Source organism: Cupressus sempervirens, chromosome 9 (genome assembly GCF_028749045.1).
Source record: "Cupressus sempervirens isolate cs-2001-9-10 chromosome 9, ASM2874904v1, whole genome shotgun sequence".
Lineage (NCBI taxonomy): Eukaryota > Viridiplantae > Streptophyta > Pinopsida > Cupressales > Cupressaceae > Cupressus > Cupressus sempervirens.
The window spans coordinates 205,631,087-205,638,956 of NC_143126.1; positions in this window are offsets into that span (position 1 = coordinate 205,631,087).

Consider the following 7,870-nt stretch of genomic DNA (forward strand, 5'->3'; position numbering starts at 1 on the left):
AATTCACACATATTATAATAAATAAAAAATTACCCACTTACAATGCTCTTTGTTAAGTGTCAAAGAATGTTTGTTGGTTCTTGTCATTTGAAATGTACATGGTTTGGTATGGACCTTGTTGCCTTGTGGAAGTTTGTGATCTTGTGAAAATTGGCATGGTGTCTAAGGATCTATGCCAATGCACCTAAGTATGAGGGATGTATGAAAAAATGCACATTATCTTTGTTTTTTTGGATTTTTTGAAATATAAGTATGAAAAAATTCACACTAAGGGTATGTATGAAAATGTTTTTTGGAATTTTTCAAATTTTGGATTATGAAATTTTGACATCAACAATAGAATCAAGGGAGATTTTGATGAACTTTAGACTTCTTCTTTTTTTAAAGCTCTTTTTGGACTATTTTGATCAACACAACCCTCCAACCGTAAAATAGACAACTAAAAAATAATGAGTTATTCTAGGGCTAGCAGTGATGTACTCTCCATTACAACATATTGCAATTTGAATTTGTGGATGATCATTGGAGAGAGGTTGAAATCTTAGGGAAACTAAAATTTGATTGAATATAAACAATTTCATTTCAATGTTTGATGGGAAGGATAAATAGAGTTAAATCTATAACTTGTTTAAACTAAAAGACTTGCTTATTTTCAGATTTTAACGTCTCAAGACTTGCAAGAAATGAAGTAAACCAACCTTCACTTGGAGGTAATCTATGATTAATCTATTCTAGCTCAATATTTTTTTCACTTCAAGATTTCCAAGAGGAATGATTGTTTCTTTGAAACTTGAGTGAATCCATGATCCAATTCCTATTTTGATACTAATGCAATGTAGTTTTATGAAAACATCCAAAGTTTATCATTCAATGAACTCAATTATTTTCCCTCCTTATTTTGCAAGGTCAAAGATGTAGGTTCTATGAGGTGGAGGATGGAGATGATGTTACAAGCTCAAGTCTGAGACTTTGAATGAGATCAAGCTACATGAGGAGTGCTTCAAGTTTCAAGATGTCCAAATAAGAGAAAGATACATCATCAAAGTGAAATTTAGGTTCAAGATCAAGCTAGCTACAATCACATTAAGACATCTTCAAATACAATCAAGTTCAAATTTAGATTGAGATACAAGTTCAAGATGCAAATTCAAGTCAAGGCATGAGAAAGATCTCAACATATAGAGAAGACTTGCAAGATGAGGCATTTGAGTGTTGGAATTCTTTAGAATAACTAAGGGGGGGTGAATTAGTTATCCAAGGTCCAAATATAAAATTAAAACTTTTCATAGCTTAGTGAATCCAAATTCATAAAACATATTCATGCATGCATCCATTAGATCATACAATCACTTAAACTTTATAGGTTACTATCAAAATAACTTTGCAGAAATGTAAGCATGAAACATAATAGATTCAATAATACATTTGACACAATAATTTTATTTAGAAGCACAATTTGGGAAAAACTACTAGTAACATGCTACTCATTCTCTCTCTTCTTCAGTGATGACCTATGAAAGGCAAACCCTATTAAAGGTTACAATACAGTGTTAAATGTGACTTGGTTAGAGAATTGTATTCACCATGTTAGGAGTGAGCCTTGTTAGAGGGCTCTAGATCATTCACTTGGAATGTCACCCAATTAAAGGATTTACAAATGGCTATTAGGTCAACCTTAATCCAAAGGATTTACCCTAGACTAATACAATGATTAGAAAGTAATAGTAAGGCTTTATCTGATAACAAATTGCAACTCACTTGCAGATTACAAATCTCTATTTCCATCCTCCATTCTACTTGTCTTTCACACACTTCAACTCTAATAGCTTATTCACCCTTCAAGAATTCATACTCTTAAGCCTTATTTCTTTCCTTTCCAATAGTAGTCTCTTATGTTCATTCTCTAAATGAAGCAATACCTTAGACCTCTTGTCTAACTTAGATTCTTGAGCATTAACCAACCTTGCTTCTAATCATCCATCTCTATAAATATCAAATTTAAATCTTTTTCCATTCATCCTCTATCATACATTTTAGCGTTGAGTAGGATTAGGTAGGATTCAATGAATCTACACATCTTTTCATTGTATTCCCTTCTAGAAACTTCTCCTTCAATCCTCTTTGAATGTTCACCTCCAAATAGTTTACATGAATTTTGTGGCACTGACTCATCATAGTTATCATCCACATGCTTCACAAAATTTAAGAAAATAAAATAGTCAGCTTAGTTTCATCAATTATATAATTTAACAGGAATACTAGCACTCGACATCAATATGATGTCACTCAGCTTTCATACTATTTTTCCACTCGTCTTCAACTAGATCACTTGGCAAAAACTAAAGTTTACTTGCACTTGGAAATAACTAAAATTTACTTGGCTTACACTATATCACTTCTCATACACTAAACTTTAAATTTTTTCAGCTCCAACTAATTTTCTACTTAGCTTGCACTAACTTTTCTCGACACCTACTATCCACTTATTCAAGCTTGGCAAGCTCAATTTTTCTTACTTATTCCTCTAGACTTAGTCAGTATATGTAACCTTTGTAACCTTAAGTAGATAATCAATGCACTATATCATCACTATCTTAAATGATCTTTGTACTCCTTTTTCATACCATAACTCAACCTTTTCTCTAGATTATTTTGTTATCTTGTTTGATCAAATCCTCTTCATCAATGAAACAAATGATAGTACTCAAATCAACTAAGTAGTTGTCTCACTAGCAAGTAGCAAGTTTGACATCAGTAACAAAATAATGATTGAAACACATTCTCATACTTGTATCAATCCATTTTCGATAATCTCCCTCTTTGGCATTGATGACAAACTAATACCAAGAACAATACCAAAAAGAGAATAATTCCTTGTATTGAAGTCTCTATCAATAGCTTTCATCTTCTGTATAGGTTACTATAAGAATTCGGTATAGCTCTGATACCATGTAAAAAAATTCCTTAGGGAAAAATTCACCCAACACCAAGAAGCTCAACAAGTAGCATAAAATAGACCAATAGAGTATGATCAGAATATCGATATGATATACAATTGATATGATTGATTGATTTGCACTAGAGGTGCCTGTATATAAAGGCCTCTAATATGCATCTAGAATGTCTCTAGAATGAACTAGGAGATAAGCATGACAACTAAGTAAACATCCACCAAGAGGGGATTATCCTCCATTGTGCATGAATGTACATGCATCAATGAGAGGATAAGTATAACAAGGTGTATCTCATGTAGAGATGCTGTAGACACCATGTGCAAAATTAGAGTTGCTTACTCCTATGTTGTCAACATGACAACTCATATGAGTATGCAAACTCCTAGGTGTCTAACCTAATAAATAATAAAATAATACATTTATCTTAAGTAAACTTAAGCAAAGTCTAAATAATTATTTACACCAGCACCCCCCTTTAAGTGCAACTTAGGGGAATGTACCTAAGCTCAAAAAAGCTATGATGAAATGCATAATGGGTCCCAACTACTAGGTCATGTTAGGTGCCCAAGTACAAATGCAATGCTGAAATACAATGAAATCTCTTTGAAAATGGAGAAAGAGGGAAAAACCTCATAGGAAAAACCTTCCCCCAAAAAGAGAGATAAGTACAATAAAGAAAAATGCATAAATGGATGGAGTAATCAAAACCCCCCCATTATGACATACATCATGCATATACAATAGAGAATCTCTTGATGAAATCCCCCCTTATTGAAGGATCTCATAATGATAAGTGCTTGAAGAGAAAAGTAAAGACAATGTCGAAAAACAACATTTCTCCCTTTAGGAAGAAGATACACCAAGTATAGGTGCAATATGCTTCCCACTATGGATAGGAAGATGGAAGAGGAATCTAGATGCAATATGTTATGGATGCTACCTCTGAAGTCTGCTCATATGTCGAAAAGTCCTTGATGAATTTAGATGCCACAATTTGATCTAGTGGATGCCCAAAAGAAGGTGGCAAACAAGGTACCATGTCCATGTATTAACCTGAATCAAGCTCCAAAGAGATGAAGGAAGAGAAGCAATTTTGCCTCCCCTCAATGATGGATGCACACCCATGATATAAGCTCCTTGATGACTAAAGAAGTTGCACCATGAAAGCTAAATGAGGTTCCATCTTGTAGGAAGAAATGATGGGGAAGAATCCTCAAAAAATAGGATGTCTGAGGAAACTAGAAGGAAATATCCAAAGATTGATATGACTCCTCATAAGTAAAAGAGTCCTTCTCCATTTGCTATAAAGAAGCCACAATCATGTCAGAATAATGAAGTGGTTGAGGGTCAGAGTGTACCCCCACAACAAGTGAAGAAGTCTCCTCAACAAAGAGAAGATTGATGTCATCGATGATCTCTCCCACATTTTCAATGTGAGACTCCACGAACAACCCTGCAATGTCTGGAAGAAAGTCATCCCATGAAGTTAAAATAGGAAGACATGGTGCTTCTTGTGACACTAAATCAGGAGCATCTGTAGCTAGAATTGGATTAGTAGAAGCAATAGGACTATTAGGATTTGTGATCTTATATGGAGTTGGAGGTACTATAACTAGAATGACTGAAAATGGAATGTCTTCTAGAAATGGAGGAACTGTTAGATCTCCATGCGCTTCTCAAAGAGCCATCCAAATGTCATGAGGAAAACTTGCCATACTAAGAGGAGCAAAAGATTCCTCACTCATAGTATTATACAAAAAGTGAATAAGTTTAGAAAGATATTCCCGATTAGGATTAGGTGGAAATATCTTCAAATAGAGATAAGGAAACACTTCCTTATGTTCTCTTAGATGATCAATGATTAAAGCACTCCATTTGTGATAGTTCCTCATTCTCAACCTCAGTCTAACACCAAACTGACATGTGTGACAAGACTCCATGAGATCAATAAATATATGCACCTCCCAAAATGCAAAAAAAAATCAATCAACCCCTCCTAATGTATGATATGGCACTTTATAGGTGGTGCATTTATAATGGGCCACTTTGCAAAATGGACTTAGTGGACTTTCGATTTTTTTGTTTACAACCTCCTCTTATAGTTCAAATTTGAAACATAGCAATTTATCTTAGAGATACAACAATTTGAAGTTTGATCTAAGCAATACAATGCAAAATAGGACCAATTTCTAAAAGTGTTATTTTTTTTCTGCACAAGTTTATAATCTAATTGTAGATCAAGAAAGTAGATGAAAAATTATGCCCTTTCAAAAAAAATAGAACCTGTTTATGTGTCTAGATGAGCCCAAACTAAGCCTTTGAAGTTTGAAAAATTAGTACTTGTAATTTGTAGAAAAATCAAGAATAGATATCTCAAACATCCTACACCAATGTATAGATCACAAAATTCTACCCCAAAACAAAAAAAAAATTCTCAAAAAAAGGAGTCTATATGAGGGAGATATCACTATTTGAAAATCACCTTTGTAATTTTTTTTCCTGAATCACTGTCGTTGCACCTCCAAAAATCAAATGACTCTAAATTTCACCTCAAATGTCTGATTTTGATGAAAAAAAAGTTGATTTGGGGGTTTTTGGACCTTCTTAATGTATGCAAATATTTGATTTGCACCAATAAGCTCCAATCTTCACCTACAAAAAAGCTCTCCTACTGGCCTAAAAGGTCAATCTTTCACAGAATTTTAGAAATAAACTGCAAATCTAAAAAGAAATTGTAGATCTAAAAGGAGAAGCAAATGGAAAATATAGATCTAAAAATTAAATGCATAGATCTAAAGTGATCATACCAAATATTGCAAATCAAGCCTTTATGTGTTGGTTTCCAAAAAAAAAATTCCTCAAATTTGACTATGGCCTAGGGTAGGCAAATTTATAGTCAAATTTCATTGAATCAATGCTCTAGACATAATGGTGAGGTCCACTTTGGCTCTAGATGCTCCTAATGACTATGATACTCTAGATCTAAATTGAGGTCCTCTAAGAGGTGAAGCAATAAAATGGTCTCTAATGGCTACGTGAAGAGAAATTCCCTTAGCTTTGATACCATATAAGAATTTTTCTTAGGGAAAAATTCACCCAAGACCAAGAAGCTCAACAACTAGCACAAAATAAACTAATAGAGTATGATCAAAATATTGATATGATAAATAAATGATATGGTATTCAATTGATATGCAATTGATTGCAATTGAAATGATTGATTGATTTACACTAGAGGTGCATGTATATAAAGGCCTCTAAGATACATCTAGAATGTCTCTAGAATGAACTAGGAGATAATCATGAAATCTAAGCACATGTCCAGTAGAAGTGGATTATTTTCCATTGTGCATGAATGTGCATGCATCAATGAGAGGATAAGTGTGTAGAAATGTTGTAGACACCATGTGCTAAATTAGAGTTGCTTACTCTTATGTTGTCAACATGACAAGTCATATGAGTATGCAAACTCCTAGGTGTCTAACCTAATAAATAATAAAATAATTCATTTATCCTAATTAAACTTAAGTAAAGTGTAAATAATTATTTACACCAACAGTTACAAAATTATAATCTAATCAACAAACAATTAACTCATCCTTATGACTTCCTCTTTCTAATATTCAAGTATCTATCTCTACCTATTTTGTTCTTATATCTCATGTGACACTATCTCCCTCTTACTAGATAGATATATGCCTTCTAATCATTTCTCTCTTTGTAGTTAAATCATCATTTACACTATCTCTCTCTAAGTAGATATTCCATTTTTCTTCCTTGTTCTCATTGTGTTTGGTATTATATATTTCTCCCATTCTATATTTCTCCCTCTTTGACAATAATTCCAAATACTTGTCATCTTAATATGTAGATATGAACATTTTTAGTTTCTCCCTCTATCACCTAGCTTGTCACTAATCTGCAGCTCCAACTCTTTGATTACTTTAGCAAGCCCCTAAAGTAAGATCCATTGCATCAATGTGTAACATATTTCAGTCATCTCAATTGATGTAGGGCACTTCTCATGCTTCTTAAATAGCTTTGGATAGGGGTATTACCCCTAGTTTACCTCTTAGATACTTATGAGCATCTTTAGGTAATTATTCTGTGAAATTATTAGTTATTTTCTCTTTTGTATTTACATATACATCTTCACCTCTTTGTCTTGAACTAACTCTCTCAAGTAATGATACTTGATTGTAATGTTCTTAGTTTTTGTATGCATCACATGATTTTTTGATAGTCATATCACTTCTATTATCACAATAAAGTATCACAGGTTAACTGATTTTCAACTTCATACCTTTGAGTAGCTATTTGATCCATATAATGTTTGTACAATTTATTGCAAGAACAACATATTCAACTTCAGTAGTAGATTGAGATATGCTGTTTTTTTTCTTTCTAGTCCATGTAACTAGCCTCTTTCCTAAGAAGAATTATCTTTCACTAGTGCTCTGTTTGTCATCAATATTTCTAGCCCAATCAAAATCAGTATAGGATCTCAAATCAAACTTCTCATTTTTCTTATAGTATAGACCATAGTCTTCCATACCTTTTAGATATCTCATTATTCTCTTAAAAACCATCAAATTATTCTCCCTAGGATTAGTAGGTAATATTACAACTATCACAAAAAGCAATGCAATATCAGGTCTACTATGCACTAAATATTGAAATTTCCCAATCATAGACCTATATAATGTTTGATTCACCTCAGTTGAATCATCATTCTTTGAAAATTTGTGTCTTGTCACCATAGGTGTGCTTACTGACTTGGAATCTTCCAATCCAAAAAAAAAAGTATCTCCTTTACATATTTTGACTGACTAATGTATATACCATATTTCATCTGATGTACTTGCAAACCCAATAAGAACTTAATCTCTCCAAACATACACATCTCAAATTCTTTC